General features: G+C 52.4%; 81 non-coding genes across 81 annotated transcripts; all 81 read right to left on the bottom strand.

Annotated features, from left to right (window-relative positions):
- Positions 1–4: 4 nt before the first annotated feature.
- LOC122284926 lies at positions 5–123 on the bottom strand. Its single transcript, XR_006232272.1, has one exon. It is a non-coding gene; the product is annotated as a 5S ribosomal RNA (ribosomal RNA).
- Positions 124–312: 189 nt separating this feature from the next.
- LOC122284915 lies at positions 313–431 on the bottom strand. Its single transcript, XR_006232261.1, has one exon. It is a non-coding gene; the product is annotated as a 5S ribosomal RNA (ribosomal RNA).
- Positions 432–620: 189 nt separating this feature from the next.
- LOC122284903 lies at positions 621–739 on the bottom strand. Its single transcript, XR_006232250.1, has one exon. It is a non-coding gene; the product is annotated as a 5S ribosomal RNA (ribosomal RNA).
- Positions 740–928: 189 nt separating this feature from the next.
- LOC122284891 lies at positions 929–1,047 on the bottom strand. Its single transcript, XR_006232238.1, has one exon. It is a non-coding gene; the product is annotated as a 5S ribosomal RNA (ribosomal RNA).
- A 178-nt stretch (positions 1,048–1,225) lies between these two features.
- LOC122287512 lies at positions 1,226–1,344 on the bottom strand. The gene has a single exon (XR_006234803.1). It is a non-coding gene; the product is annotated as a 5S ribosomal RNA (ribosomal RNA).
- A 188-nt stretch (positions 1,345–1,532) lies between these two features.
- LOC122284879 lies at positions 1,533–1,651 on the bottom strand. Its single transcript, XR_006232227.1, has one exon. It is a non-coding gene; the product is annotated as a 5S ribosomal RNA (ribosomal RNA).
- A 178-nt stretch (positions 1,652–1,829) lies between these two features.
- Positions 1,830–1,948, bottom strand: LOC122287182. Its single transcript, XR_006234486.1, has one exon. It is a non-coding gene; the product is annotated as a 5S ribosomal RNA (ribosomal RNA).
- Positions 1,949–2,136: 188 nt separating this feature from the next.
- LOC122284867 lies at positions 2,137–2,255 on the bottom strand. Its single transcript, XR_006232216.1, has one exon. It is a non-coding gene; the product is annotated as a 5S ribosomal RNA (ribosomal RNA).
- Positions 2,256–2,433: 178 nt separating this feature from the next.
- On the bottom strand, positions 2,434–2,552 carry LOC122288486. The gene has a single exon (XR_006235746.1). It is a non-coding gene; the product is annotated as a 5S ribosomal RNA (ribosomal RNA).
- Positions 2,553–2,741: 189 nt separating this feature from the next.
- LOC122283224 lies at positions 2,742–2,860 on the bottom strand. The gene has a single exon (XR_006230700.1). It is a non-coding gene; the product is annotated as a 5S ribosomal RNA (ribosomal RNA).
- A 189-nt stretch (positions 2,861–3,049) lies between these two features.
- LOC122288121 lies at positions 3,050–3,168 on the bottom strand. Its single transcript, XR_006235394.1, has one exon. It is a non-coding gene; the product is annotated as a 5S ribosomal RNA (ribosomal RNA).
- Positions 3,169–3,346: 178 nt separating this feature from the next.
- On the bottom strand, positions 3,347–3,465 carry LOC122284855. The gene has a single exon (XR_006232205.1). It is a non-coding gene; the product is annotated as a 5S ribosomal RNA (ribosomal RNA).
- A 178-nt stretch (positions 3,466–3,643) lies between these two features.
- On the bottom strand, positions 3,644–3,762 carry LOC122283057. Its single transcript, XR_006230542.1, has one exon. It is a non-coding gene; the product is annotated as a 5S ribosomal RNA (ribosomal RNA).
- A 189-nt stretch (positions 3,763–3,951) lies between these two features.
- LOC122288766 lies at positions 3,952–4,070 on the bottom strand. Its single transcript, XR_006236018.1, has one exon. It is a non-coding gene; the product is annotated as a 5S ribosomal RNA (ribosomal RNA).
- A 188-nt stretch (positions 4,071–4,258) lies between these two features.
- LOC122284844 lies at positions 4,259–4,377 on the bottom strand. The gene has a single exon (XR_006232194.1). It is a non-coding gene; the product is annotated as a 5S ribosomal RNA (ribosomal RNA).
- A 178-nt stretch (positions 4,378–4,555) lies between these two features.
- LOC122287256 lies at positions 4,556–4,674 on the bottom strand. Its single transcript, XR_006234557.1, has one exon. It is a non-coding gene; the product is annotated as a 5S ribosomal RNA (ribosomal RNA).
- A 189-nt stretch (positions 4,675–4,863) lies between these two features.
- On the bottom strand, positions 4,864–4,982 carry LOC122287322. Its single transcript, XR_006234621.1, has one exon. It is a non-coding gene; the product is annotated as a 5S ribosomal RNA (ribosomal RNA).
- A 189-nt stretch (positions 4,983–5,171) lies between these two features.
- LOC122284832 lies at positions 5,172–5,290 on the bottom strand. Its single transcript, XR_006232183.1, has one exon. It is a non-coding gene; the product is annotated as a 5S ribosomal RNA (ribosomal RNA).
- Positions 5,291–5,468: 178 nt separating this feature from the next.
- LOC122287511 lies at positions 5,469–5,587 on the bottom strand. The gene has a single exon (XR_006234802.1). It is a non-coding gene; the product is annotated as a 5S ribosomal RNA (ribosomal RNA).
- A 189-nt stretch (positions 5,588–5,776) lies between these two features.
- LOC122284821 lies at positions 5,777–5,895 on the bottom strand. Its single transcript, XR_006232172.1, has one exon. It is a non-coding gene; the product is annotated as a 5S ribosomal RNA (ribosomal RNA).
- Positions 5,896–6,084: 189 nt separating this feature from the next.
- Positions 6,085–6,203, bottom strand: LOC122284809. The gene has a single exon (XR_006232161.1). It is a non-coding gene; the product is annotated as a 5S ribosomal RNA (ribosomal RNA).
- A 189-nt stretch (positions 6,204–6,392) lies between these two features.
- On the bottom strand, positions 6,393–6,511 carry LOC122284798. Its single transcript, XR_006232150.1, has one exon. It is a non-coding gene; the product is annotated as a 5S ribosomal RNA (ribosomal RNA).
- A 178-nt stretch (positions 6,512–6,689) lies between these two features.
- LOC122284786 lies at positions 6,690–6,808 on the bottom strand. Its single transcript, XR_006232139.1, has one exon. It is a non-coding gene; the product is annotated as a 5S ribosomal RNA (ribosomal RNA).
- Positions 6,809–6,986: 178 nt separating this feature from the next.
- Positions 6,987–7,105, bottom strand: LOC122283056. The gene has a single exon (XR_006230541.1). It is a non-coding gene; the product is annotated as a 5S ribosomal RNA (ribosomal RNA).
- Positions 7,106–7,294: 189 nt separating this feature from the next.
- Positions 7,295–7,413, bottom strand: LOC122283182. Its single transcript, XR_006230661.1, has one exon. It is a non-coding gene; the product is annotated as a 5S ribosomal RNA (ribosomal RNA).
- A 188-nt stretch (positions 7,414–7,601) lies between these two features.
- On the bottom strand, positions 7,602–7,720 carry LOC122284774. Its single transcript, XR_006232127.1, has one exon. It is a non-coding gene; the product is annotated as a 5S ribosomal RNA (ribosomal RNA).
- Positions 7,721–7,898: 178 nt separating this feature from the next.
- LOC122284762 lies at positions 7,899–8,017 on the bottom strand. The gene has a single exon (XR_006232116.1). It is a non-coding gene; the product is annotated as a 5S ribosomal RNA (ribosomal RNA).
- Positions 8,018–8,206: 189 nt separating this feature from the next.
- On the bottom strand, positions 8,207–8,325 carry LOC122284750. Its single transcript, XR_006232105.1, has one exon. It is a non-coding gene; the product is annotated as a 5S ribosomal RNA (ribosomal RNA).
- A 178-nt stretch (positions 8,326–8,503) lies between these two features.
- LOC122284739 lies at positions 8,504–8,622 on the bottom strand. The gene has a single exon (XR_006232094.1). It is a non-coding gene; the product is annotated as a 5S ribosomal RNA (ribosomal RNA).
- A 189-nt stretch (positions 8,623–8,811) lies between these two features.
- LOC122287321 lies at positions 8,812–8,930 on the bottom strand. The gene has a single exon (XR_006234620.1). It is a non-coding gene; the product is annotated as a 5S ribosomal RNA (ribosomal RNA).
- A 189-nt stretch (positions 8,931–9,119) lies between these two features.
- Positions 9,120–9,238, bottom strand: LOC122284728. The gene has a single exon (XR_006232083.1). It is a non-coding gene; the product is annotated as a 5S ribosomal RNA (ribosomal RNA).
- A 178-nt stretch (positions 9,239–9,416) lies between these two features.
- LOC122287510 lies at positions 9,417–9,535 on the bottom strand. Its single transcript, XR_006234801.1, has one exon. It is a non-coding gene; the product is annotated as a 5S ribosomal RNA (ribosomal RNA).
- Positions 9,536–9,724: 189 nt separating this feature from the next.
- On the bottom strand, positions 9,725–9,843 carry LOC122284716. Its single transcript, XR_006232071.1, has one exon. It is a non-coding gene; the product is annotated as a 5S ribosomal RNA (ribosomal RNA).
- Positions 9,844–10,032: 189 nt separating this feature from the next.
- On the bottom strand, positions 10,033–10,151 carry LOC122284704. Its single transcript, XR_006232060.1, has one exon. It is a non-coding gene; the product is annotated as a 5S ribosomal RNA (ribosomal RNA).
- A 189-nt stretch (positions 10,152–10,340) lies between these two features.
- Positions 10,341–10,459, bottom strand: LOC122284692. Its single transcript, XR_006232049.1, has one exon. It is a non-coding gene; the product is annotated as a 5S ribosomal RNA (ribosomal RNA).
- A 178-nt stretch (positions 10,460–10,637) lies between these two features.
- LOC122284681 lies at positions 10,638–10,756 on the bottom strand. The gene has a single exon (XR_006232038.1). It is a non-coding gene; the product is annotated as a 5S ribosomal RNA (ribosomal RNA).
- A 178-nt stretch (positions 10,757–10,934) lies between these two features.
- Positions 10,935–11,053, bottom strand: LOC122283055. The gene has a single exon (XR_006230540.1). It is a non-coding gene; the product is annotated as a 5S ribosomal RNA (ribosomal RNA).
- Positions 11,054–11,242: 189 nt separating this feature from the next.
- LOC122283181 lies at positions 11,243–11,361 on the bottom strand. Its single transcript, XR_006230660.1, has one exon. It is a non-coding gene; the product is annotated as a 5S ribosomal RNA (ribosomal RNA).
- Positions 11,362–11,549: 188 nt separating this feature from the next.
- LOC122284669 lies at positions 11,550–11,668 on the bottom strand. The gene has a single exon (XR_006232027.1). It is a non-coding gene; the product is annotated as a 5S ribosomal RNA (ribosomal RNA).
- A 178-nt stretch (positions 11,669–11,846) lies between these two features.
- Positions 11,847–11,965, bottom strand: LOC122284656. Its single transcript, XR_006232015.1, has one exon. It is a non-coding gene; the product is annotated as a 5S ribosomal RNA (ribosomal RNA).
- Positions 11,966–12,154: 189 nt separating this feature from the next.
- LOC122284644 lies at positions 12,155–12,273 on the bottom strand. Its single transcript, XR_006232004.1, has one exon. It is a non-coding gene; the product is annotated as a 5S ribosomal RNA (ribosomal RNA).
- A 178-nt stretch (positions 12,274–12,451) lies between these two features.
- Positions 12,452–12,570, bottom strand: LOC122284633. The gene has a single exon (XR_006231993.1). It is a non-coding gene; the product is annotated as a 5S ribosomal RNA (ribosomal RNA).
- A 189-nt stretch (positions 12,571–12,759) lies between these two features.
- LOC122284622 lies at positions 12,760–12,878 on the bottom strand. The gene has a single exon (XR_006231982.1). It is a non-coding gene; the product is annotated as a 5S ribosomal RNA (ribosomal RNA).
- Positions 12,879–13,067: 189 nt separating this feature from the next.
- LOC122284610 lies at positions 13,068–13,186 on the bottom strand. Its single transcript, XR_006231971.1, has one exon. It is a non-coding gene; the product is annotated as a 5S ribosomal RNA (ribosomal RNA).
- A 189-nt stretch (positions 13,187–13,375) lies between these two features.
- Positions 13,376–13,494, bottom strand: LOC122284599. The gene has a single exon (XR_006231960.1). It is a non-coding gene; the product is annotated as a 5S ribosomal RNA (ribosomal RNA).
- A 178-nt stretch (positions 13,495–13,672) lies between these two features.
- On the bottom strand, positions 13,673–13,791 carry LOC122288147. The gene has a single exon (XR_006235419.1). It is a non-coding gene; the product is annotated as a 5S ribosomal RNA (ribosomal RNA).
- A 189-nt stretch (positions 13,792–13,980) lies between these two features.
- On the bottom strand, positions 13,981–14,099 carry LOC122284588. Its single transcript, XR_006231949.1, has one exon. It is a non-coding gene; the product is annotated as a 5S ribosomal RNA (ribosomal RNA).
- A 189-nt stretch (positions 14,100–14,288) lies between these two features.
- Positions 14,289–14,407, bottom strand: LOC122284576. The gene has a single exon (XR_006231937.1). It is a non-coding gene; the product is annotated as a 5S ribosomal RNA (ribosomal RNA).
- Positions 14,408–14,585: 178 nt separating this feature from the next.
- On the bottom strand, positions 14,586–14,704 carry LOC122288146. The gene has a single exon (XR_006235418.1). It is a non-coding gene; the product is annotated as a 5S ribosomal RNA (ribosomal RNA).
- Positions 14,705–14,893: 189 nt separating this feature from the next.
- LOC122284564 lies at positions 14,894–15,012 on the bottom strand. Its single transcript, XR_006231926.1, has one exon. It is a non-coding gene; the product is annotated as a 5S ribosomal RNA (ribosomal RNA).
- A 189-nt stretch (positions 15,013–15,201) lies between these two features.
- LOC122284552 lies at positions 15,202–15,320 on the bottom strand. Its single transcript, XR_006231915.1, has one exon. It is a non-coding gene; the product is annotated as a 5S ribosomal RNA (ribosomal RNA).
- Positions 15,321–15,509: 189 nt separating this feature from the next.
- On the bottom strand, positions 15,510–15,628 carry LOC122284540. Its single transcript, XR_006231903.1, has one exon. It is a non-coding gene; the product is annotated as a 5S ribosomal RNA (ribosomal RNA).
- Positions 15,629–15,806: 178 nt separating this feature from the next.
- On the bottom strand, positions 15,807–15,925 carry LOC122284528. Its single transcript, XR_006231892.1, has one exon. It is a non-coding gene; the product is annotated as a 5S ribosomal RNA (ribosomal RNA).
- Positions 15,926–16,114: 189 nt separating this feature from the next.
- LOC122284516 lies at positions 16,115–16,233 on the bottom strand. The gene has a single exon (XR_006231881.1). It is a non-coding gene; the product is annotated as a 5S ribosomal RNA (ribosomal RNA).
- Positions 16,234–16,422: 189 nt separating this feature from the next.
- Positions 16,423–16,541, bottom strand: LOC122284504. Its single transcript, XR_006231870.1, has one exon. It is a non-coding gene; the product is annotated as a 5S ribosomal RNA (ribosomal RNA).
- A 178-nt stretch (positions 16,542–16,719) lies between these two features.
- LOC122284493 lies at positions 16,720–16,838 on the bottom strand. Its single transcript, XR_006231859.1, has one exon. It is a non-coding gene; the product is annotated as a 5S ribosomal RNA (ribosomal RNA).
- Positions 16,839–17,027: 189 nt separating this feature from the next.
- LOC122287758 lies at positions 17,028–17,146 on the bottom strand. The gene has a single exon (XR_006235045.1). It is a non-coding gene; the product is annotated as a 5S ribosomal RNA (ribosomal RNA).
- Positions 17,147–17,324: 178 nt separating this feature from the next.
- On the bottom strand, positions 17,325–17,443 carry LOC122288673. Its single transcript, XR_006235926.1, has one exon. It is a non-coding gene; the product is annotated as a 5S ribosomal RNA (ribosomal RNA).
- Positions 17,444–17,632: 189 nt separating this feature from the next.
- LOC122288492 lies at positions 17,633–17,751 on the bottom strand. The gene has a single exon (XR_006235752.1). It is a non-coding gene; the product is annotated as a 5S ribosomal RNA (ribosomal RNA).
- A 189-nt stretch (positions 17,752–17,940) lies between these two features.
- LOC122284481 lies at positions 17,941–18,059 on the bottom strand. Its single transcript, XR_006231847.1, has one exon. It is a non-coding gene; the product is annotated as a 5S ribosomal RNA (ribosomal RNA).
- Positions 18,060–18,248: 189 nt separating this feature from the next.
- LOC122288235 lies at positions 18,249–18,367 on the bottom strand. Its single transcript, XR_006235505.1, has one exon. It is a non-coding gene; the product is annotated as a 5S ribosomal RNA (ribosomal RNA).
- Positions 18,368–18,545: 178 nt separating this feature from the next.
- LOC122284470 lies at positions 18,546–18,664 on the bottom strand. The gene has a single exon (XR_006231834.1). It is a non-coding gene; the product is annotated as a 5S ribosomal RNA (ribosomal RNA).
- A 189-nt stretch (positions 18,665–18,853) lies between these two features.
- On the bottom strand, positions 18,854–18,972 carry LOC122284459. The gene has a single exon (XR_006231822.1). It is a non-coding gene; the product is annotated as a 5S ribosomal RNA (ribosomal RNA).
- A 189-nt stretch (positions 18,973–19,161) lies between these two features.
- LOC122288176 lies at positions 19,162–19,280 on the bottom strand. Its single transcript, XR_006235446.1, has one exon. It is a non-coding gene; the product is annotated as a 5S ribosomal RNA (ribosomal RNA).
- A 189-nt stretch (positions 19,281–19,469) lies between these two features.
- Positions 19,470–19,588, bottom strand: LOC122284448. The gene has a single exon (XR_006231811.1). It is a non-coding gene; the product is annotated as a 5S ribosomal RNA (ribosomal RNA).
- Positions 19,589–19,766: 178 nt separating this feature from the next.
- On the bottom strand, positions 19,767–19,885 carry LOC122284437. The gene has a single exon (XR_006231800.1). It is a non-coding gene; the product is annotated as a 5S ribosomal RNA (ribosomal RNA).
- A 189-nt stretch (positions 19,886–20,074) lies between these two features.
- On the bottom strand, positions 20,075–20,193 carry LOC122288057. The gene has a single exon (XR_006235334.1). It is a non-coding gene; the product is annotated as a 5S ribosomal RNA (ribosomal RNA).
- Positions 20,194–20,382: 189 nt separating this feature from the next.
- Positions 20,383–20,501, bottom strand: LOC122287025. Its single transcript, XR_006234333.1, has one exon. It is a non-coding gene; the product is annotated as a 5S ribosomal RNA (ribosomal RNA).
- A 189-nt stretch (positions 20,502–20,690) lies between these two features.
- On the bottom strand, positions 20,691–20,809 carry LOC122287227. The gene has a single exon (XR_006234528.1). It is a non-coding gene; the product is annotated as a 5S ribosomal RNA (ribosomal RNA).
- Positions 20,810–20,987: 178 nt separating this feature from the next.
- Positions 20,988–21,106, bottom strand: LOC122284424. Its single transcript, XR_006231788.1, has one exon. It is a non-coding gene; the product is annotated as a 5S ribosomal RNA (ribosomal RNA).
- Positions 21,107–21,295: 189 nt separating this feature from the next.
- LOC122284412 lies at positions 21,296–21,414 on the bottom strand. Its single transcript, XR_006231777.1, has one exon. It is a non-coding gene; the product is annotated as a 5S ribosomal RNA (ribosomal RNA).
- Positions 21,415–21,592: 178 nt separating this feature from the next.
- LOC122288672 lies at positions 21,593–21,711 on the bottom strand. The gene has a single exon (XR_006235925.1). It is a non-coding gene; the product is annotated as a 5S ribosomal RNA (ribosomal RNA).
- Positions 21,712–21,900: 189 nt separating this feature from the next.
- Positions 21,901–22,019, bottom strand: LOC122284401. Its single transcript, XR_006231766.1, has one exon. It is a non-coding gene; the product is annotated as a 5S ribosomal RNA (ribosomal RNA).
- Positions 22,020–22,208: 189 nt separating this feature from the next.
- LOC122284390 lies at positions 22,209–22,327 on the bottom strand. Its single transcript, XR_006231754.1, has one exon. It is a non-coding gene; the product is annotated as a 5S ribosomal RNA (ribosomal RNA).
- Positions 22,328–22,505: 178 nt separating this feature from the next.
- Positions 22,506–22,624, bottom strand: LOC122288671. Its single transcript, XR_006235924.1, has one exon. It is a non-coding gene; the product is annotated as a 5S ribosomal RNA (ribosomal RNA).
- A 178-nt stretch (positions 22,625–22,802) lies between these two features.
- LOC122287181 lies at positions 22,803–22,921 on the bottom strand. Its single transcript, XR_006234485.1, has one exon. It is a non-coding gene; the product is annotated as a 5S ribosomal RNA (ribosomal RNA).
- A 188-nt stretch (positions 22,922–23,109) lies between these two features.
- Positions 23,110–23,228, bottom strand: LOC122284378. The gene has a single exon (XR_006231743.1). It is a non-coding gene; the product is annotated as a 5S ribosomal RNA (ribosomal RNA).
- Positions 23,229–23,406: 178 nt separating this feature from the next.
- On the bottom strand, positions 23,407–23,525 carry LOC122288485. The gene has a single exon (XR_006235745.1). It is a non-coding gene; the product is annotated as a 5S ribosomal RNA (ribosomal RNA).
- Positions 23,526–23,714: 189 nt separating this feature from the next.
- On the bottom strand, positions 23,715–23,833 carry LOC122283038. Its single transcript, XR_006230524.1, has one exon. It is a non-coding gene; the product is annotated as a 5S ribosomal RNA (ribosomal RNA).
- A 178-nt stretch (positions 23,834–24,011) lies between these two features.
- On the bottom strand, positions 24,012–24,130 carry LOC122284367. Its single transcript, XR_006231732.1, has one exon. It is a non-coding gene; the product is annotated as a 5S ribosomal RNA (ribosomal RNA).
- Positions 24,131–24,308: 178 nt separating this feature from the next.
- Positions 24,309–24,427, bottom strand: LOC122283054. Its single transcript, XR_006230539.1, has one exon. It is a non-coding gene; the product is annotated as a 5S ribosomal RNA (ribosomal RNA).
- Positions 24,428–24,458: the final 31 nt, after the last annotated feature.

Below are 24,458 nucleotides of genomic sequence, written 5' to 3'. Positions count from 1 at the left end.
AGGGGGGGTGCAACACGAGGACTTCCCAGGAGGTCACCCATCCTAGTACTACTCTCGCCCAAGCACGCTTAACTGCGGAGTTCTGATGGGATCCGGTGCATTAGTGCTGGTATGATCGCACCCATCATGCTACCAGCGAAAAACTAATATAATCCTATTACGACCTAGCCGCACCATGCCTATCCCATGCCAACCGGCGATCTGATCGATACCCATTGCTACGCGATGGGGTCGGTGCGATTTTCCTAAGAATCCATTGCCCGGTTGTCGTTCCGGTCCATCCGACCGGAGATGCGGTAAAAATAAAAAGGGGGGGTGCAACACGAGGACTTCCCAGGAGGTCACCCATCCTAGTACTACTCTCGCCCAAGCACGCTTAACTGCGGAGTTCTGATGGGATCCGGTGCATTAGTGCTGGTATGATCGCACCCATCATGCTACCAGCGAAAAACTAATATAATCCTATTACGACCTAGCCGCACCCTGCCTATCCCATGCCAACCGGCGATCTGATCGATACCCATTGCTACGCGATGGGGTCGGTGCGATTTTCCTAAGAATCCATTGCCCGGTACTCGTTCCGGTCCATCCGACCGGAGATGCGGTAAAAATAAAAAAGGGGGGTGCAACACGAGGACTTCCCAGGAGGTCACCCATCCTAGTACTACTCTCGCCCAAGCACGCTTAACTGCGGAGTTCTGATGGGATCCGGTGCATTAGTGCTGGTATGATCGCACCCATCATGCTACCAGCGAAAAACTAATATAATCCTATTACGACCTAGCCGCACCCTGCCTATCCCATGCCAACCGGCGATCTGATCGATACCCATTGCTACGCGATGGGGTCGGTGCGATTTTCCTAAGAATCCATTGCCCGGTACTCGTTCCGGTCCATCCGACCGGAGATGCGGTAAAAATAAAAACGGGGGGTGCAACACGAGGACTTCCCAGGAGGTCACCCATCCTAGTACTACTCTCGCCCAAGCACGCTTAACTGCGGAGTTCTGATGGGATCCGGTGCATTAGTGCTGGTATGATCGCACCCATCATGCTACCAGCGAAAAACTAATATAATCCTATTACGACCTAGCCGCACCCTGCCTATCCCATGCCAACTGGCGATCTGATTGATAGCGATGGGGTCGGTGCGATTTTCCTAAGAATCCATTGCCCGGTTGTCGTTCCGGTCCATCCGACCGGAGATGCGGTAAAAATAAAAAGGGGGGGTGCAACACGAGGACTTCCCAGGAGGTCACCCATCCTAGTACTACTCTCGCCCAAGCACGCTTAACTGCAGAGTTCTGATGGGATCCGGTGCATTAGTGCTGGTATGATCGCACCCATCATGCTACCAGCGAAAAACTAATATAATCCTATTACGACCTAGCCGCACCATGCCTATCCCATGCCAACCGGCGATCTGATCGATACCCATTGCTACGCGATGGGGTCGGTGCGATTTTCTTAAGAATCCATTGCCCGGTTGTCGTTCCGGTCCATCCGACCGGAGATGCGGTAAAAATAAAAAGGGGGGTGCAACACGAGGACTTCCCAGGAGGTCACCCATCCTAGTACTACTCTCGCCCAAGCACGCTTAACTGCGGAGTTCTGATGGGATCCGGTGCATTAGTGCTGGTATGATCGCACCCATCATGCTACCAGCGAAAAACTAATATAATCCTATTATGACCTAGCCGCACCCTGCCTATCCCATGCTAACCGGCGATCTGATCGATAGCGATGGGGTCGGTGCGATTTTCCTAAGAATCCATTGCCCGGTTCTCGTTCCGGTCCATCCGACCGGAAATGCGGTAAAAATAAAAAGGGGGGGTGCAACACGAGGACTTCCCAGGAGGTCACCCATCCTAGTACTACTCTCGCCCAAGCACGCTTAGCTGCGGAGTTCTGATGGGATCCGGTGCATTAGTGCTGGTATGATCGCACCCATCATGCTACCAGCGAAAAACTAATATAATCCTATTATGACCTAGCCGCACCCTGCCTATCCCATGCCAACCGGCGATCTGACCGATACCCATTGCTACGCGATGGGGTTGGTGCGATTTTCCTAAAAATCCATTGCCTGGTTCTCGTTCCGGTCCATCCGACCAGAGATGCGGTAAAAATAAAAAGGGGGGTGCAACACGAGGACTTCCCAGGAGGTCACCCATCCTAGTACTACTCTCGCCCAAGCACGCTTAACTGCGGAGTTCTGATGGGATCCGGTGCATTAGTGCTGGTATGATCGCACCCATCATGCTACCAGCGAAAAACTAATATAATCCTATTATGACCTAGCCGCACCCTGGCTATCCCATGCTAACCGGCGATCTGATCGATAGCGATGGGGTCGGTGCGATTTTCCTAAGAATCCATTGCCCGGTTCTCGTTCCGGTCCATCCGACCGGAGATGCGGTAAAAATAAAAAGGGGGGGTGCAACACGAGGACTTCCCAGGAGGTCACCCATCCTAGTACTACTCTCGCCCAAGCACGCTTGACTGCGGAGTTCTGATGGGATCTGGTGCATTAGTGCTGGTATGATCGCACCCATCATGCTACTAGTGAAAAACTCATATAATCCTATTACGACATAGCCGCACCCTGCCTATCTCATGCCAACCGGCGATCTGACCGATACCCATTGCTACGTGATGGGGTCGGTGCGATTTTCCCAAAAATCCATTCCCTGGTTCTCGTTCCGGTCCATCCGACCAGAGATGCGGTAAAAATTAAAAGGGGGGGGGCAACACGAGGACTTCCCAGGAGGTCACCCATCCTAGTACTATTCTCGCCCAAGCACGCTTAACTGCGGAGTTATGATGGGATCCGGTGCATTAGTGCTGGTATGATCGCACCCATCATGCTACCAGCGAAAAACTAATATAATCCTATTATGACCTAGCCGCACCCTGCCTATCTCATGCCAACCGGCGATCTGACCGATACCCATTGCTACGCGATGGGGTTGGTGCGATTTTCCTAAAAATCCATTCCCTGGTTCTCGTTCCAGTCGATCCGACCAGAGATGCGGTAAAAACTAAAAGGGGGGGTGCAACACGAGGACTTCCCAGGAGGTCACCCATCCTAGTACTACTCTCACCCAAGCACGCTTAGCTGCGGAGTTCTGATGGGATCCGGTGCATTAGTGCTGGTATGATCGCACCCATCATGCTACCAGCGAAAAACTAATATAATCCTATTATGACCTAGCCGCACCCTGCCTATCCCATGCTAACCGGCGATCTGATCGATAGCGATGGGGTCGGTGCGATTTTCCTAAGAATCCATTGCCCGGTTCTCGTTCCGGTCCATCCGACCGGAGATGCGGTAAAAATAAAAAGGGGGGGTGCAACACGAGGACTTCCCAGGAGGTCACCCATCCTAGTACTACTCTCGCCCAAGCACGCTTAACTGCGGAGTTCTGATGGGATCCGGTGCATTAGTGCTGGTATGATCGCACCCATCATGCTACCAGCGAAAAACTAATATAATCCTATTATGACCTAGCCGCACCCTGCCTATCCCATGCTAACTGGCGATCTGATCGATAGCGATGGGGTCGGTGTGATTTTCCTAAGAATCCATTGCCCGGTTCTCGTTCCGGTCCATCCGACCGGAGATGCGGTAAAAATAAAAAGGGGGGGTGCAACACGAGGACTTCCCAGGAGGTAACCCATCCTAGTACTACTCTCGCCCAAGCACGCTTGACTGCGGAGTTCTGATGGGATCTGGTGCATTAGTGCTGGTATGATCGCACCCATCATGCTACTAGTGAAAAACTCATATAATCCTATTACGACATAGCCGCACCCTGCCTATCTCATGCCAACCGGCGATCTGACCGATACCCATTGCTACGTGATGGGGTCGGTGCGATTTTCCCAAAAATCCATTCCCTGGTTCTCGTTCCGGTCCATCCGACCAGAGATGCGGTAAAAATTAAAAGGGGGGGTGCAACACGAGGACTTCCCAGGAGGTCACCCATCCTAGTACTACTCTCGCCCAAGCACGCTTAACTGCGGAGTTATGATGGGATCCGGTGCATTAGTGCTGGTATGATCGCACCCATCATGCTACCAGCGAAAAACTAATATAATCCTATTATGACCTAGCCGCACCCTGCCTATCTCATGCCAACCGGCGATCTGACCGATACCCATTGCTACGCGATGGGGTTGGTGCGATTTTCCTAAAAATCCATTCCCTGGTTCTCGTTCCAGTCGATCCGACCAGAGATGCGGTAAAAACTAAAAGGGGGGTGCAACACGAGGACTTCCCAGGAGGTCACCCATCCTAGTACTACTCTCGCCCAAGCACGCTTAACTGCGGAGTTCTGATGGGATCCGGTGCATTAGTGCTGGTATGATCGCACCCATCATGCTACCAGCGAAAAACTAATATAATCCTATTACGACCTAGCCGCACCCTGCCTATCCCATGCCAACTGGCGATCTGATTGATAGCGATGGGGTCGGTGCGATTTTCCTAAGAATCCATTGCCCGGTTGTCGTTCCGGTCCATCCGACCGGAGATGCGGTAAAAATAAAAAGGGGGGGTGCAACACGAGGACTTCCCAGGAGGTCACCCATCCTAGTACTACTCTCGCCCAAGCACACTTAACTGCGGAGTTCTGATGGGATCCGGTGCATTAGTGCTGGTATGATCGCACCCATCATGCTACCAGCGAAAAACTAATATAATCCTATTACGACCTAGCCGCACCATGCCTATCCCATGCCAACCGGCGATCTGATCGATACCCATTGCTACGCGATGGGGTCGGTGCGATTTTCCTAAGAATCCATTGCCCGGTTGTCGTTCCGGTCCATCCGACCGGAGATGCGGTAAAAATAAAAAGGGCGGGTGCAACACGAGGACTTCCCAGGAGGTCACCCATCCTAGTACTACTCTCGCCCAAGCACGCTTAACTGCGGAGTTCTGATGGGATCCGGTGCATTAGTGCTGGTATGATCGCACCCATCATGCTACCAGCGAAAAACTAATATAATCCTATTACGACCTAGCCGCACCCTGCCTATCCCATGCCAACCGGCGATCTGATCGATACCCATTGCTACGCGATGGGGTTGGTGCGATTTTCCTAAGAATCCATTGCCCGGTACTCGTTCCGGTCCATCCGACCGGAGATGCGGTAAAAATAAAAACGGGGGGTGCAACACGAGGACTTCCCAGGAGGTCACCCATCCTAGTACTACTCTCGCCCAAGCACGCTTAACTGCGGAGTTCTGATGGGATCCGGTGCATTAGTGCTGGTATGATCGCACCCATCATGCTACCAGCGAAAAACTAATATAATCCTATTACGACCTAGCCGCACCCTGCCTATCCCATGCCAACTGGCGATCTGATTGATAGCGATGGGGTCGGTGCGATTTTCCTAAGAATCCATTGCCCGGTTGTCGTTCCGGTCCATCCGACCGGAGATGCGGTAAAAATAAAAAGGGGGGGTGCAACACGAGGACTTCCCAGGAGGTCACCCATCCTAGTACTACTCTCGCCCAAGCACGCTTAACTGCAGAGTTCTGATGGGATCCGGTGCATTAGTGCTGGTATGATCGCACCCATCATGCTACCAGCGAAAAACTAATATAATCCTATTACGACCTAGCCGCACCATGCCTATCCCATGCCAACCGGCGATCTGATCGATACCCATTGCTACGCGATGGGGTCGGTGCGATTTTCTTAAGAATCCATTGCCCGGTTGTCGTTCCGGTCCATCCGACCGGAGATGCGGTAAAAATAAAAAGGGGGGGTGCAACACGAGGACTTCCCAGGAGGTCACCCATCCTAGTACTACTCTCGCCCAAGCACGCTTAACTGCGGAGTTCTGATGGGATCCGGTGCATTAGTGCTGGTATGATCGCACCCATCATGCTACCAGCGAAAAACTAATATAATCCTATTACGACCTAGCCGCACCATGCCTATCCCATGCCAACCGGCGATCTGATCGATACCCATTGCTACGCGATGGGGTCGGTGCGATTTTCCTAAGAATCCATTGCCCGGTTGTCGTTCCGGTCCATCCGACCGGAGATGCGGTAAAAATAAAAAGGGGGGGTGCAACACGAGGACTTCCCAGGAGGTCACCCATCCTAGTACTACTCTCGCCCAAGCACGCTTAACTGCGGAGTTCTGATGGGATCCGGTGCATTAGTGCTGGTATGATCGCACCCATCATGCTACCAGCGAAAAACTAATATAATCCTATTACGACCTAGCCGCACCCTGCCTATCTCATGCCAACCGGCGATCTGACCGATACCCATTGCTACGCGATGGGGTCGGTGCGATTTTCCTAAAAATCCATTCCCTGGTTCTCGTTCCGGTCCATCCGACCAGAGATGCGGTAAAAATTAAAAGGGGGGGTGCAACACGAGGACTTCCCAGGAGGTCACCCATCCTAGTACTACTCTCGCCCAAGCACGCTTAACTGCGGAGTTCTGATGGGATCCGGTGCATTAGTGCTGGTATGATCGCACCCATCATGCTACCAGCGAAAAACTAATATAATCCTATTACGACCTAGCCGCACCCTGCCTATCCCATGCCAACTGGCGATCTGATTGATAGCGATGGGGTCGGTGCGATTTTCCTAAGAATCCATTGCCCGGTTGTCGTTCCGGTCCATCCGACCGGAGATGCGGTAAAAATAAAAAGGGGGGGTGCAACACGAGGACTTCCCAGGAGGTCACCCATCCTAGTACTACTCTCGCCCAAGCACGCTTAACTGCGGAGTTCTGATGGGATCCGGTGCATTAGTGCTGGTATGATCGCACCCATCATGCTACCAGCGAAAAACTAATATAATCCTATTATGACCTAGCCGCACCCTGCCTATCCCATGCTAACTGGCGATCTGATCGATAGCGATGGGGTCGGTGTGATTTTCCTAAGAATCCATTGCCCGGTTCTCGTTCCGGTCCATCCGACCGGAGATGCGGTAAAAATAAAAAGGGGGGGTGCAACACGAGGACTTCCCAGGAGGTAACCCATCCTAGTACTACTCTCGCCCAAGCACGCTTGACTGCGGAGTTCTGATGGGATCTGGTGCATTAGTGCTGGTATGATCGCACCCATCATGCTACTAGTGAAAAACTCATATAATCCTATTACGACATAGCCGCACCCTGCCTATCTCATGCCAACCGGCGATCTGACCGATACCCATTGCTACGTGATGGGGTCGGTGCGATTTTCCCAAAAATCCATTCCCTGGTTCTCGTTCCGGTCCATCCGACCAGAGATGCGGTAAAAATTAAAAGGGGGGGTGCAACACGAGGACTTCCCAGGAGGTCACCCATCCTAGTACTACTCTCGCCCAAGCACGCTTAACTGCAGAGTTATGATGGGATCCGGTGCATTAGTGCTGGTATGATCGCACCCATCATGCTACCAGCGAAAAACTAATATAATCCTATTATGACCTAGCCGCACCCTGCCTATCTCATGCCAACCGGCGATCTGACCGATACCCATTGCTACGCGATGGGGTTGGTGCGATTTTCCTAAAAATCCATTCCCTGGTTCTCGTTCCAGTCGATCCGACCAGAGATGCGGTAAAAACTAAAAGGGGGGTGCAACACGAGGACTTCCCAGGAGGTCACCCATCCTAGTACTACTCTCGCCCAAGCACGCTTAACTGCGGAGTTCTGATGGGATCCGGTGCATTAGTGCTGGTATGATCGCACCCATCATGCTACCAGCGAAAAACTAATATAATCCTATTACGACCTAGCCGCACCCTGCCTATCCCATGCCAACTGGCGATCTGATTGATAGCGATGGGGTCGGTGCGATTTTCCTAAGAATCCATTGCCCGGTTGTCGTTCCGGTCCATCCGACCGGAGATGCGGTAAAAATAAAAAGGGGGGGTGCAACACGAGGACTTCCCAGGAGGTCACCCATCCTAGTACTACTCTCGCCCAAGCACGCTTAACTGCGGAGTTCTGATGGGATCCGGTGCATTAGTGCTGGTATGATCGCACCCATCATGCTACCAGCGAAAAACTAATATAATCCTATTACGACCTAGCCGCACCCTGCCTATCCCATGCCAACCGGCGATCTGATCGATACCCATTGCTACGCGATGGGGTCGGTGCGATTTTCCTAAGAATCCATTGCCCGGTACTCGTTCCGGTCCATCCGACCGGAGATGCGGTAAAAATAAAAAAGGGGGGTGCAACACGAGGACTTCCCAGGAGGTCACCCATCCTAGTACTACTCTCGCCCAAGCACGCTTAACTGCGGAGTTCTGATGGGATCCGGTGCATTAGTGCTGGTATGATCGCACCCATCATGCTACCAGCGAAAAACTAATATAATCCTATTACGACCTAGCCGCACCCTGCCTATCCCATGCCAACTGGCGATCTGATTGATAGCGATGGGGTCGGTGCGATTTTCCTAAGAATCCATTGCCCGGTTGTCGTTCCGGTCCATCCGACCGGAGATGCGGTAAAAATAAAAAGGGGGGGTGCAACACGAGGACTTCCCAGGAGGTCACCCATCCTAGTACTACTCTCGCCCAAGCACGCTTAACTGCGGAGTTCTGATGGGATCCGGTGCATTAGTGCTGGTATGATCGCACCCATCATGCTACCAGCGAAAAACTAATATAATCCTATTACGACCTAGCCGCACCATGCCTATCCCATGCCAACCGGCGATCTGATCGATACCCATTGCTACGCGATGGGGTCGGTGCGATTTTCCTAAGAATCCATTGCCCGGTTGTCGTTCCGGTCCATCCGACCGGAGATGCGGTAAAAATAAAAAGGGCGGGTGCAACACGAGGACTTCCCAGGAGGTCACCCATCCTAGTACTACTCTCGCCCAAGCACGCTTAACTGCGGAGTTCTGATGGGATCCGGTGCATTAGTGCTGGTATGATCGCACCCATCATGCTACCAGCGAAAAACTAATATAATCCTATTACGACCTAGCCGCACCCTGCCTATCCCATGCCAACCGGCGATCTGATCGATACCCATTGCTACGCGATGGGGTTGGTGCGATTTTCCTAAGAATCCATTGCCCGGTACTCGTTCCGGTCCATCCGACCGGAGATGCGGTAAAAATAAAAACGGGGGGTGCAACACGAGGACTTCCCAGGAGGTCACCCATCCTAGTACTACTCTCGCCCAAGCACGCTTAACTGCGGAGTTCTGATGGGATCCGGTGCATTAGTGCTGGTATGATCGCACCCATCATGCTACCAGCGAAAAACTAATATAATCCTATTACGACCTAGCCGCACCCTGCCTATCCCATGCCAACTGGCGATCTGATTGATAGCGATGGGGTCGGTGCGATTTTCCTAAGAATCCATTGCCCGGTTGTCGTTCCGGTCCATCCGACCGGAGATGCGGTAAAAATAAAAAGGGGGGGTGCAACACGAGGACTTCCCAGGAGGTCACCCATCCTAGTACTACTCTCGCCCAAGCACGCTTAACTGCAGAGTTCTGATGGGATCCGGTGCATTAGTGCTGGTATGATCGCACCCATCATGCTACCAGCGAAAAACTAATATAATCCTATTACGACCTAGCCGCACCATGCCTATCCCATGCCAACCGGCGATCTGATCGATACCCATTGCTACGCGATGGGGTCGGTGCGATTTTCTTAAGAATCCATTGCCCGGTTGTCGTTCCGGTCCATCCGACCGGAGATGCGGTAAAAATAAAAAGGGGGGGTGCAACACGAGGACTTCCCAGGAGGTCACCCATCCTAGTACTACTCTCGCCCAAGCACGCTTAACTGCGGAGTTCTGATGGGATCCGGTGCATTAGTGCTGGTATGATCGCACCCATCATGCTACCAGCGAAAAACTAATATAATCCTATTACGACCTAGCCGCACCATGCCTATCCCATGCCAACCGGCGATCTGATCGATACCCATTGCTACGCGATGGGGTCGGTGCGATTTTCCTAAGAATCCATTGCCCGGTTGTCGTTCCGGTCCATCCGACCGGAGATGCGGTAAAAATAAAAAGGGGGGGTGCAACACGAGGACTTCCCAGGAGGTCACCCATCCTAGTACTACTCTCGCCCAAGCACGCTTAACTGCGGAGTTCTGATGGGATCCGGTGCATTAGTGCTGGTATGATCGCACCCATCATGCTACCAGCGAAAAACTAATATAATCCTATTACGACCTAGCCGCACCCTGCCTATCTCATGCCAACCGGCGATCTGACCGATACCCATTGCTACGCGATGGGGTCGGTGCGATTTTCCTAAAAATCCATTCCCTGGTTCTCGTTCCGGTCCATCCGACCAGAGATGCGGTAAAAATTAAAAGGGGGGGTGCAACACGAGGACTTCCCAGGAGGTCACCCATCCTAGTACTACTCTCGCCCAAGCACGCTTAACTGCGGAGTTCTGATGGGATCCGGTGCATTAGTGCTGGTATGATCGCACCCATCATGCTACCAGCGAAAAACTAATATAATCCTATTACGACCTAGCCGCACCCTGCCTATCCCATGCCAACTGGCGATCTGATTGATAGCGATGGGGTCGGTGCGATTTTCCTAAGAATCCATTGCCCGGTTGTCGTTCCGGTCCATCCGACCGGAGATGCGGTAAAAATAAAAAGGGGGGGTGCAACACGAGGACTTCCCAGGAGGTCACCCATCCTAGTACTACTCTCGCCCAAGCACGCTTAACTGCGGAGTTCTGATGGGATCCGGTGCATTAGTGCTGGTATGATCGCACCCATCATGCTACCAGCGAAAAACTAATATAATCCTATTATGACCTAGCCGCACCCTGCCTATCCCATGCTAACTGGCGATCTGATCGATAGCGATGGGGTCGGTGTGATTTTCCTAAGAATCCATTGCCCGGTTCTCGTTCCGGTCCATCCGACCGGAGATGCGGTAAAAATAAAAAGGGGGGGTGCAACACGAGGACTTCCCAGGAGGTAACCCATCCTAGTACTACTCTCGCCCAAGCACGCTTGACTGCGGAGTTCTGATGGGATCTGGTGCATTAGTGCTGGTATGATCGCACCCATCATGCTACTAGTGAAAAACTCATATAATCCTATTACGACATAGCCGCACCCTGCCTATCTCATGCCAACCGGCGATCTGACCGATACCCATTGCTACGTGATGGGGTCGGTGCGATTTTCCCAAAAATCCATTCCCTGGTTCTCGTTCCGGTCCATCCGACCAGAGATGCGGTAAAAATTAAAAGGGGGGGTGCAACACGAGGACTTCCCAGGAGGTCACCCATCCTAGTACTACTCTCGCCCAAGCACGCTTAACTGCAGAGTTATGATGGGATCCGGTGCATTAGTGCTGGTATGATCGCACCCATCATGCTACCAGCGAAAAACTAATATAATCCTATTATGACCTAGCCGCACCCTGCCTATCTCATGCCAACCGGCGATCTGACCGATACCCATTGCTACGCGATGGGGTTGGTGCGATTTTCCTAAAAATCCATTCCCTGGTTCTCGTTCCAGTCGATCCGACCAGAGATGCGGTAAAAACTAAAAGGGGGGTGCAACACGAGGACTTCCCAGGAGGTCACCCATCCTAGTACTACTCTCGCCCAAGCACGCTTAACTGCGGAGTTCTGATGGGATCCGGTGCATTAGTGCTGGTATGATCGCACCCATCATGCTACCAGCGAAAAACTAATATAATCCTATTACGACCTAGCCGCACCCTGCCTATCCCATGCCAACTGGCGATCTGATTGATAGCGATGGGGTCGGTGCGATTTTCCTAAGAATCCATTGCCCGGTTGTCGTTCCGGTCCATCCGACCGGAGATGCGGTAAAAATAAAAAGGGGGGGTGCAACACGAGGACTTCCCAGGAGGTCACCCATCCTAGTACTACTCTCGCCCAAGCACGCTTAACTGCGGAGTTCTGATGGGATCCGGTGCATTAGTGCTGGTATGATCGCACCCATCATGCTACCAGCGAAAAACTAATATAATCCTATTACGACCTAGCCGCACCCTGCCTATCCCATGCCAACCGGCGATCTGATCGATACCCATTGCTACGCGATGGGGTCGGTGCGATTTTCCTAAGAATCCATTGCCCGGTACTCGTTCCGGTCCATCCGACCGGAGATGCGGTAAAAATAAAAAAGGGGGGTGCAACACGAGGACTTCCCAGGAGGTCACCCATCCTAGTACTACTCTCGCCCAAGCACGCTTAACTGCGGAGTTCTGATGGGATCCGGTGCATTAGTGCTGGTATGATCGCACCCATCATGCTACCAGCGAAAAACTAATATAATCCTATTACGACCTAGCCGCACCCTGCCTATCCCATGCCAACTGGCGATCTGATTGATAGCGATGGGGTCGGTGCGATTTTCCTAAGAATCCATTGCCCGGTTGTCGTTCCGGTCCATCCGACCGGAGATGCGGTAAAAATAAAAAGGGGGGGTGCAACACGAGGACTTCCCAGGAGGTCACCCATCCTAGTACTACTCTCGCCCAAGCACGCTTAACTGCGGAGTTCTGATGGGATCCGGTGCATTAGTGCTGGTATGATCGCACCCATCATGCTACCAGCGAAAAACTAATATAATCCTATTACGACCTAGCCGCACCATGCCTATCCCATGCCAACCGGCGATCTGATCGATACCCATTGCTACGCGATGGGGTCGGTGCGATTTTCCTAAGAATCCATTGCCCGGTTGTCGTTCCGGTCCATCCGACCAGAGATGCGGTAAAAATAAAAAGGAGGGGTGCAACACGAGGACTTCCCAGGAGGTCACCCATCCTAGTACTACTCTCGCCCAAGCACGCTTAACTGCGGAGTTCTGATGGGATCCGGTGCATTAGTGCTGGTATGATCGCACCCATCATGCTACCAGCGAAAAACTAATATAATCCTATTACGACCTAGCCGCACCATGCCTATCCCATGCCAACCGGCGATCTGATCGATACCCATTGCTACGCGATGGGGTCGGTGCGATTTTCCTAAGAATCCATTGCCCGGTTTTCGTTCCGGTCCATCCGACCGGAGATGCGGTAAAAATAAAAAGGGGGGGTGCAACACGAGGACTTCCCAGGAGGTCACCCATCCTAGTACTACTCTCGCCCAAGCACGCTTAACTGCGGAGTTCTGATGGGATCCGGTGCATTAGTGCTGGTATGATCGCACCCATCATGCTACCAGCGAAAAACTAATATAATCCTATTACGACCTAGCCGCACCCTGCCTATCCCATGCCAACCGGCGATCTGATAGATACCCATCGCTACGCGATGGGGTCGGTGCGATTTTCCTAAGAATCCATTGCCCGGTACTCGTTCCGGTCCATCCGACCGGAGATGCGGTAAAAATAAAAAAGGGGGGTGCAACACGAGGACTTCCCAGGAGGTCACCCATCCTAGTACTACTCTCGCCCAAGCACGCTTAACTGCGGAGTTCTGATGGGATCCGGTGCATTAGTGCTGGTATGATCGCACCCATCATGCTACCAGCGAAAAACTAATATAATCCTATTACGACCTAGCCGCACCCTGCCTATCCCATGCCAACTGGCGATCTGATTGATAGCGATGGGGTCGGTGCGATTTTCCTAAGAATCCATTGCCCGGTTGTCGTTCCGGTCCATCCGACCGGAGATGCGGTAAAAATAAAAAGGGGGGGTGCAACACGAGGACTTCCCAGGAGGTCACCCATCCTAGTACTACTCTCGCCCAAGAACGCTTAACTGCGGAGTTCTGATGGGATCCGGTGCATTAGTGCTGGTATGATCGCACCCATCATGCTACCAGCGAAAAACTAATATAATCCTATTACGACCTAGCCGCACCATGCCTATCCCATGCCAACCGGCGATCTGATCGATACCCATTGCTACGCGATGGGGTCGGTGCGATTTTCCTAAGAATCCATTGCCCGGTTGTCGTTCCGGTCCATCCGACCAGAGATGCGGTAAAAATAAAAAGGAGGGGTGCAACACGAGGACTTCCCAGGAGGTCACCCATCCTAGTACTACTCTCGCCCAAGCACGCTTAACTGCGGAGTTCTGATGGGATCCGGTGCATTAGTGCTGGTATGATCGCACCCATCATGCTACCAGCGAAAAACTAATATAATCCTATTACGACCTAGCCGCACCATGCCTATCCCATGCCAACCGGCGATCTGATCGATACCCATTGCTACGCGATGGGGTCGGTGCGATTTTCCTAAGAATCCATTGCCCGGTACTCGTTCCGGTCCATCCGACCGGAGATGCGGTAAAAATAAAAAAGGGGGGTGCAACACGAGGACTTCCCAGGAGGTCACCCATCCTAGTACTACTCTCGCCCAAGCACGCTTAACTGCGGAGTTCTGATGGGATCCGGTGCATTAGTGCTGGTATGATCGCACCCATCATGCTACCAGCGAAAAACTAATATAATCCTATTACGACCTAGCCGCACCCTGCCTATCCCATGCCAACTGGCGATCTGATTGATAGCGATGGGGTCGGTGCGATTTTCCTAAGAATCCATTGCCCGGTTGTCGTTCCGGTCCATCCGACCGGAGATGCGGTAAAAATAAAAAGGGGGGGTGCAACACGAGGACTTCCCAGGAGGTCACCCATCCTAGTACTACTCTCGCCCAAGAACGCTTAACTGCGGAGTTCTGATGGGATCCGGTGCATTAGTGCTGGTATGATCGCACCCATCATGCTACCAGCGAAAAACTAATATAATCCTATTACGACCTAGCCGCACCATGCCTATCCCATGCCAACCGGCGATCTGATCGATACCCATTGCTACGCGATGGGGTCGGTGCGATTTTCCTAAGAATCCATTGCCCGGTTGTCGTTCCGGTCCATCCGACCAGAGATGCGGTAAAAATAAAAAGGAGGGGTGCAACACGAGGACTTCCCAGGAGGTCACCCATCCTAGTACTACTCTCGCCCAAGCACGCTTAACTGCGGAGTTCTGATGGGATCCGGTGCATTAGTGCTGGTATGATCGCACCCATCATGCTACCAGCGAAAAACTAATATAATCCTATTACGACCTAGCCGCACCATGCCTATCCCATGCCAACCGGCGATCTGATCGATACCCATTGCTACGCGATGGGGTCGGTGCGATTTTCCTAAGAATCCATTGCCCGGTTGTCGTTCCGGTCCATCCGACCGGAGATGCGGTAAAAATAAAAAGGGGGGGTGCAACACGAGGACTTCCCAGGAGGTCACCCATCCTAGTACTACTCTCGCCCAAGCACGCTTAACTGCGGAGTTCTGATGGGATCCGGTGCATTAGTGCTGGTATGATCGCACCCATCATGCTACCAGCGAAAAACTAATATAATCCTATTACGACCTAGCCGCACCCTGCCTATCCCATGCCAACCGGCGATCTGATCGATACCCATTGCTACGCGATGGGGTCGGTGCGATTTTCCTAAGAATCCATTGCCCGGTACTCGTTCCGGTCCATCCGACCGGAGATGCGGTAAAAATAAAAAAGGGGGGTGCAACACGAGGACTTCCCAGGAGGTCACCCATCCTAGTACTACTCTCGCCCAAGCACGCTTAACTGCGGAGTTCTGATGGGATCCGGTGCATTAGTGCTGGTATGATCGCACCCATCATGCTACCAGCGAAAAACTAATATAATCCTATTACGACCTAGCCGCACCCTGCCTATCCCATGCCAACTGGCGATCTGATTGATAGCGATGGGGTCGGTGCGATTTTCCTAAGAATCCATTGCCCGGTTGTCGTTCCGGTCCATCCGACCGGAGATGCGGTAAAAATAAAAAGGGGGGGTGCAACACGAGGACTTCCCAGGAGGTCACCCATCCTAGTACTACTCTCGCCCAAGCACGCTTAACTGCGGAGTTCTGATGGGATCCGGTGCATTAGTGCTGGTATGATCGCACCCATCATGCTACCAGCGAAAAACTAATATAATCCTATTACGACCTAGCCGCACCATGCCTATCCCATGCCAACCGGCGATCTGATCGATACCCATTGCTACGCGATGGGGTCGGTGCGATTTTCCTAAGAATCCATTGCCCGGTTGTCGTTCCGGTCCATCCGACCGGAGATGCGGTAAAAATAAAAAGGGGGGGTGCAACACGAGGACTTCCCAGGAGGTCACCCATCCTAGTACTACTCTCGCCCAAGCACGCTTAACTGCGGAGTTCTGATGGGATCCGGTGCATTAGTGCTGGTATGATCGCACCCATCATGCTACCAGCGAAAAACTAATATAATCCTATTACGACCTAGCCGCACCCTGCCTATCCCATGCCAACCGGCGATCTGATCGATACCCATTGCTACGCGATGGGGTCGGTGCGATTTTCCTAAGAATCCATTGCCCGGTACTCGTTCCGGTCCATCCGACCGGAGATGCGGTAAAAATAAAAAAGGGGGGTGCAACACGAGGACTTCCCAGGAGGTCACCCATCCTAGTACTACTCTCGCCCAAGCACGCTTAACTGCGGAGTTCTGATGGGATCCGGTGCATTAGTGCTGGTATGATCGCACCCATCATGCTACCAGCGAAAAACTAATATAATCCTATTACGACCTAGCCGCACCCTGCCTATCCCATGCCAACTGGCGATCTGATTGATAGCGATGGGGTCGGTGCGATTTTCCTAAGAATCCATTGCCCGGTTGTCGTTCCGGTCCATCCGACCGGAGATGCGGTAAAAATAAAAAGGGGGGGTGCAACACGAGGACTTCCCAGGAGGTCACCCATCCTAGTACTACTCTCGCCCAAGCACGCTTAACTGCGGAGTTCTGATGGGATCCGGTGCATTAGTGCTGGTATGATCGCACCCATCATGCTACCAGCGAAAAACTAATATAATCCTATTACGACCTAGCCGCACCATGCCTATCCCATGCCAACCGGCGATCTGATCGATACCCATTGCTACGCGATGGGGTCGGTGCGATTTTCCTAAGAATCCATTGCCCGGTTGTCGTTCCGGTCCATCCGACCGGAGATGCGGTAAAAATAAAAAGGGGGGGTGCAACACGAGGACTTCCCAGGAGGTCACCCATCCTAGTACTACTCTCACCCAAGCACGCTTAACTGCGGAGTTCTGATGGGATCCGGTGCATTAGTGCTGGTATGATCGCACCCATCATGCTACCAGCGAAAAACTAATATAATCCTATTACGACCTAGCCGCACCCTGCCTATCCCATGCCAACTGGCGATCTGATTGATAGCGATGGGGTCGGTGCGATTTTCCTAAGAATCCATTGCCCGGTTGTCGTTCCGGTCCATCCGACCGGAGATGCGGTAAAAATAAAAAGGGGGGGTGCAACACGAGGACTTCCCAGGAGGTCACCCATCCTAGTACTACTCTCGCCGAAGCACGCTTAACTGCGGAGTTCTGATGGGATCCGGTGCATTAGTGCTGGTATGATCGCACCCATCATGCTACCAGCGAAAAACTAATATAATCCTATTACGACCTAGCCGCACCATGCCTATCCCATGCCAACCGGCGATCTGATCGATACCCATTGCTACGCGATGGGGTCGGTGCGATTTTCCTAAGAATCCATTGCCCGGTTGTTGTTCCGGTCCATCCGACCGGAGATGCGGTAAAAATAAAAAGGGGGGGTGCAACACGAGGACATCCCAGGAGGTCACCCATCCTAGTACTACTCTCGCCCAAGCACGCTTAACTGCGGAGTTCTGATGGGATCCGGTGCATTAGTGCTGGTATGATCGCACCCATCATGCTACCAGCGAAAAACTAATATAATCCTATTACGGCCTAGCCGCACCATGCCTATCCCATGCCAACCGGCGATCTGATCGATACCCATTGCTACGCGATGGGGTCGGTGCGATTTTCCTAAGAATCCATTGCCCGGTTGTCGTTCCGGTCCATCCGACCGGAGATGCGGTAAAAATAAAAAGGGGGGGTGCAACACGAGGACTTCCCAGGAGGTCACCCATCCTAGTACTACTCTCGCCCAAGCACGCTTAACTGCGGAGTTCTGATGGGATCCGGTGCATTAGTGCTGGTATGATCGCACCCATCATGCTACCAGCGAAAAACTAATATAATCCTATTACGACCTAGCCGCACCCTGCCTATCTCATGCCAACCGGCGATCTGACCGATACCCATTGCTACGCGATGGGGTCGGTGCGATTTTCCTAAAAATCCATTCCCTGGTTCTCGTTCCGGTCCATCCGACCAGAGATGCGGTAAAAATTAAAAGGGGGGGTGCAACACGAGGACTTCCCAGGAGGTCACCCATCCTAGTACTACTCTCGCCCAAGCACGCTCAACTGCGGAGTTCTGATGGGATCCGGTGCATTAGTGCTGGTATGATCGCACCCATCATGCTACCAGCGAAAAACTAATATAATCCTATTACGACCTAGCCGCACCCTGCCTATCCCATGCCAACTGGCGATCTGATTGATAGCGATGGGGTCGGTGCGATTTTCCTAAGAATCCATTGCCCGGTTGTCGTTCCGGTCCATCCGACCGGAGATGCGGTAAAAATAAAAAGGGGGGGTGCAACACGAGGACTTCCCAGGAGGTCACCCATCCTAGTACTACTCTCGCCCAAGCACGCTTAACTGCGGAGTTCTGATGGGATCCGGTGCATTAGTGCTGGTATGATCGCACCCATCATGCTACCAGCGAAAAACTAATATAATCCTATTACGACCTAGCCGCACCATGCCTATCCCATGCCAACCGGCGATCTGATCGATACCCATTGCTACGCGATGGGGTCGGTGCGATTTTCTTAAGAATCCATTGCCCGGTTGTCGTTCCGGTCCATCCGACCGGAGATGCGGTAAAAATAAAAAGGGGGGGTGCAACACGAGGACTTCCCAGGAGGTCACCCATCCTAGTACTACTCTCGCCCAAGCACGCTTAACTGCGGAGTTCTGATGGGATCCGGTGCATTAGTGCTGGTATGATCGCACCCATCATGCTACCAGCGAAAAACTAATATAATCCTATTACGACCTAGCCGCACCATGCCTATCCCATGCCAACCGGCGATCTGATCGATACCCATTGCTACGCGATGGGGTCGGTGCGATTTTCCTAAGAATCCATTGCCCGGTTGTCGTTCCGGTCCATCCGACCGGAGATGCGGTAAAAATAAAAAGGGGGGGTGCAACACGAGGACTTCCCAGGAGGTCACCCATCCTAGTACTACTCTCGCCTAAGCACGCTTAACTGCGGAGTTCTGATGGGATCCGGTGCATTAGTGCTGGTATGATCGCACCCATCATGCTACCAGCGAAAAACTAATATAATCCTATTACGACCTAGCCGCACCCTGCCTATCCCATGCCAACCGGCGATCTGATCGATACCCATTGCTACGCGATGGGGTCGGTGCGAGTTTCCTAAGAATCCATTGCCCGGTACTCGTTCCGGTCCATCCGACCGGAGATGCGGTAAAAATAAAAAAGGGGGGTGCAACACGAGGACTTCCCAGGAGGTCACCCATCCTAGTACTACTCTCGCCCAAGCACGCTTAACTGCGGAGTTCTGATGGGATCCGGTGCATTAGTGCTGGTATGATCGCACCCATCATGCTACCAGCGAAAAACTAATATAATCCTATTACGACCTAGCCGCACCCTGCCTATCCCATGCCAACTGGCGATCTGATTGATAGCGATGGGGTCGGTGCGATTTTCCTAAGAATCCATTGCCCGGTTGTCGTTCCGGTCCATCCGACCGGAGATGCGGTAAAAATAAAAAGGGGGGGTGCAACACGAGGACTTCCCAGGAGGTCACCCATCCTAGTACTACTCTCGCCCAAGCACGCTTAACTGCGGAGTTCTGATGGGATCCGGTGCATTAGTGCTGGTATGATCGCACCCATCATGCTACCAGCGAAAAACTAATATAATCCTATTACGACCTAGCCGCACCATGCCTATCCCATGCCAACCGGCGATCAGATCGATACCCATTGCTACGCGATGGGGTCGGTGCGATTTTCCTAAGAATCCATTGCCCGGTTGTCGTTCCGGTCCATCCGACCAGAGATGCGGTAAAAATAAAAAGGAGGGGTGCAACACGAGGACTTCCCAGGAGGTCACCCATCCTCGTACTACTCTCGCCCAAGCACGCTTAACTGCGGAGTTCTGATGGGATCCGGTGCATTAGTGCTGGTATGATCGCACCCATCATGCTACCAGCGAAAAACTAATATAATCCTATTACGACCTAGCCGCACCATGCCTATCCCATGCCAACCGGCGATCTGATCGATACCCATTGCTACGCGATGGGGTCGGTGCGATTTTCCTAAGAATCCATTGCCCGGTTGTCGTTCCGGTCCATCCGACCGGAGATGCGGTAAAAATAAAAAGGGGGGGTGCAACACGAGGAATTCCCAGGAGGTCACCCATCCTAGTACTACTCTCGCCCAAGCACGCTTAACTGCGGAGTTCTGATGGGATCCGGTGCATTAGTGCTGGTATGATCGCACCCATCATGCTACCAGCGAAAAACTAATATAATCCTATTACGACCTAGCCGCACCCTGCCTATCCCATGCCAACCGGCGATCTGATCGATACCCATTGCTACGCGATGGGGTCGGTGCGATTTTCCTAAGAATCCATTGCCCGGTACTCGTTCCGGTCCATCCGACCGGAGATGCGGTAAAAATAAAAAAGGGGGGTGCAACACGAGGACTTCCCAGGAGGTCACCCATCCTAGTACTACTCTCGCCCAAGCACGCTTAACTGCGGAGTTCTGATGGGATCCGGTGCCTTAGTGCTGGTATGATCGCACCCATCATGCTACCAGCGAAAAAGTAATATAATCCTATTACGACCTAGCCGCACCCTGCCTATCCCATGCCAACTGGCGATCTGATTGATAGCGATGGGGTCGGTGCGATTTTCCTAAGAATCCATTGCCCGGTTGTCGTTCCGGTCCATCCGACCGGAGATGCGGTAAAAATAAAAAGGGGGGGTGCAACACGAGGACTTCCCAGGAGGTCACCCATCCTAGTACTACTCTCGCCCAAGCACGCTTAACTGCGGAGTTCTGATGGGATCCGGTGCATTAGTGCTGGTATGATCGCACCCATCATGCTACCAGCGAAAAACTAATATAATCCTATTACGACCTAGCCGCACCATGCCTATCCCATGCCAACCGGCGATCTGATCGATACCCATCGCTACGCGATGGGGTCGGTGCGATTTTCCTAAGAATCCATTGCCCGGTTGTCGTTCCGGTCCATCCGACCGGAGATGCGGTAAAAATAAAAAGGGGGGGTGCAACACGAGGACTTCCCAGGAGGTCACCCATCCTAGTACTACTCTCGCCCAAGCACGCTTAACTGCGGAGTTCTGATGGGATCCGGTGCATTAGTGCTGGTATGATCGCACCCATCATGCTACCAGCGAAAAACTAATATAATCCTATTACGACCTAGCCGCACCCTGCCTATCCCATGCCAACTGGCGATCTGATTGATAGCGATGGGGTCGGTGCGATTTTCCTAAGAATCCATTGCCCGGTTGTCGTTCCGGTCCATCCGAACGGAGATGCGGTAAAAATAAAAAGGGGGGGTGCAACACGAGGACTTCCCAGGAGGTCACCCATCCTAGTACTACTCTCGCCGAAGCACGCTTAACTGCGGAGTTCTGATGGGATCCGGTGCATTAGTGCTGGTATGATCGCACCCATCATGCTACCAGCGAAAAACTAATATAATCCTATTACGACCTAGCCGCACCATGCCTATCCCATGCCAACCGGCGATCTGATCGATACCCATTGCTACGCGATGGGGTCGGTGCGATTTTCCTAAGAATCCATTGCCCGGTTGTCGTTCCGGTCCATCCGACCGGATATGCGGTAAAAATAAAAAGGGGGGGTGCAACACGAGGACTTCCCAGGAGGTCACCCATCCTAGTACTACTCTCGCCCAAGCACGCTTAACTGCGGAGTTCTGATGGGATCCGGTGCATTAGTGCTGGTATGATCGCACCCATCATGCTACCAGCGAAAAACTAATATAATCCTATTACGACCTAGCCGCACCCTGCCTATCCCATGCCAACCGGCGATCTGATCGATACCCATTGCTACGCGATGGGGTCGGTGCGATTTTCCTAAGAATCCATTGCCCGGTACTCGTTCCGGTCCATCCGACCGGAGATGCGGTAAAAATAAAAACGGGGGGTGCAACACGAGGACTTCCCAGGAGGTCACCCATCCTAGTACTACTCTCGCCCAAGCACGCTTAACTGCGGAGTTCTGATGGGATCCGGTGCATTAGTGCTGGTATGATCGCACCCATCATGCTACCAGCGAAAAACTAATATAATCCTATTACGACCTAGCCGCACCCTGCCTATCCCATGCCAACTGGCGATCTGATTGATAGCGATGGGGTCGGTGCGATTTTCCTAAGAATCCATTGCCCGGTTGTCGTTCCGGTCCATCCGACCGGAGATGCGGTAAAAATAAAAAGGGGGGGTGCAACACGAGGACTTCCCAGGAGGTCACCCATCCTAGTACTACTCTCGCCGAAGCACGCTTAACTGCGGAGTTCTGATGGGATCCGGTGCATTAGTGCTGGTATGATCGCACCCATCATGCTACCAGCGAAAAACTAATATAATCCTATTATGACCTAGCCGCACCATGCCTATCCCATGCTAACCGGCGATCTGATCGATAGCGATGGGGTCGGTGCGATTTTCCTAAGAATCCATTGCCCGGTTCTCGTTCCGGTCCATCCGACCGGAAATGCGGTAAAAATAAAAAGGGGGGGTGCAACACGAGGACTTCCCAGGAGGTCACCCATCCTAGTACTACTCTCGCCCAAGCACGCTTAGCTGCGGAGTTCTGATGGGATCCGGTGCATTAGTGCTGGTATGATCGCACCCATCATGCTACCAGCGAAAAACTAATATAATCCTATTATGACCTAGTCGCACCCTGCCTATCCCATGCCAACCGGCGATCTGACCGATACCCATTGCTACGCGATGGGGTTGGTGCGATTTTCCTAAAAATCCATTGCCTGGTTCTCGTTCCGGTCCATCCGACCAGAGATGCGGTAAAAATAAAAAGGGGGGTGCAACACGAGGACTTCCCAGGAGGTCACCCATCCTAGTACTACTCTCGCCCAAGCACGCTTAACTGCGGAGTTCTGATGGGATCCGGTGCATTAGTGCTGGTATGATCGCACCCATCATGCTACCAGCGAAAAACTAATATAATCCTATTATGACCTAGCCGCACCCTGGCTATCCCATGCTAACCGGCGATCTGATCGATAGCGATGGGGTCGGTGCGATTTTCCTAAGAATCCATTGCCCGGTTCTCGTTCCGGTCCATCCGACCGGAGATGCGGTAAAAATAAAAAGGGGGGGTGCAACACGAGGACTTCCCAGGAGGTCACCCATCCTAGTACTACTCTCGCCCAAGCACGCTTGACTGCGGAGTTCTGATGGGATCTGGTGCATTAGTGCTGGTATGATCGCACCCATCATGCTACTAGTGAAAAACTCATATAATCCTATTACGACATAGCCGCACCCTGCCTATCTCATGCCAACCGGCGATCTGACCGATACCCATTGCTACGTGATGGGGTCGGTGCGATTTTCCCAAAAATCCATTCCCTGGTTCTCGTTCCGGTCCATCCGACCAGAGATGCGGTAAAAATTAAAAGGGGGGGGGCAACACGAGGACTTCCCAGGAGGTCACCCATCCTAGTACTACTCTCACCCAAGCACGCTTAGCTGCGGAGTTCTGATGGGATCCGGTGCATTAGTGCTGGTATGATCGCACCCATCATGCTACCAGCGAAAAACTAATATAATCCTATTATGACCTAGCCGCACCCTGCCTATCCCATGCTAACCGGCGATCTGATCGATAGCGATGGGGTCGGTGCGATTTTCCTAAGAATCCATTGCCCGGTTCTCGTTCCGGTCCATCCGACCGGAGATGCGGTAAAAATAAAAAGGGGGGGTGCAACACGAGGACTTCCCAGGAGGTCACCCATCCTAGTACTACTCTCGCCCAAGCACGCTTAACTGCGGAGTTCTGATGGGATCCGGTGCATTAGTGCTGGTATGATCGCACCCATCATGCTACCAGCGAAAAACTAATATAATCCTATTATGACCTAGCCGCACCCTGCCTATCCCATGCTAACTGGCGATCTGATCGATAGCGATGGGGTCGGTGTGATTTTCCTAAGAATCCATTGCCCGGTTCTCGTTCCGGTCCATCCGACCGGAGATGCGGTAAAAATAAAAAGGGGGGGTGCAACACGAGGACTTCCCAGGAGGTAACCCATCCTAGTACTACTCTCGCCCAAGCACGCTTGACTGCGGAGTTCTGATGGGATCTGGTGCATTAGTGCTGGTATGATCGCACCCATCATGCTACTAGTGAAAAACTCATATAATC

This window comes from Carya illinoinensis, chromosome 11 (genome assembly GCF_018687715.1).
Source record: "Carya illinoinensis cultivar Pawnee chromosome 11, C.illinoinensisPawnee_v1, whole genome shotgun sequence".
Classification (NCBI taxonomy): Eukaryota; Viridiplantae; Streptophyta; class Magnoliopsida; order Fagales; family Juglandaceae; genus Carya; species Carya illinoinensis.
This window is presented reverse-complemented; position numbering and strand designations above follow the sequence as displayed.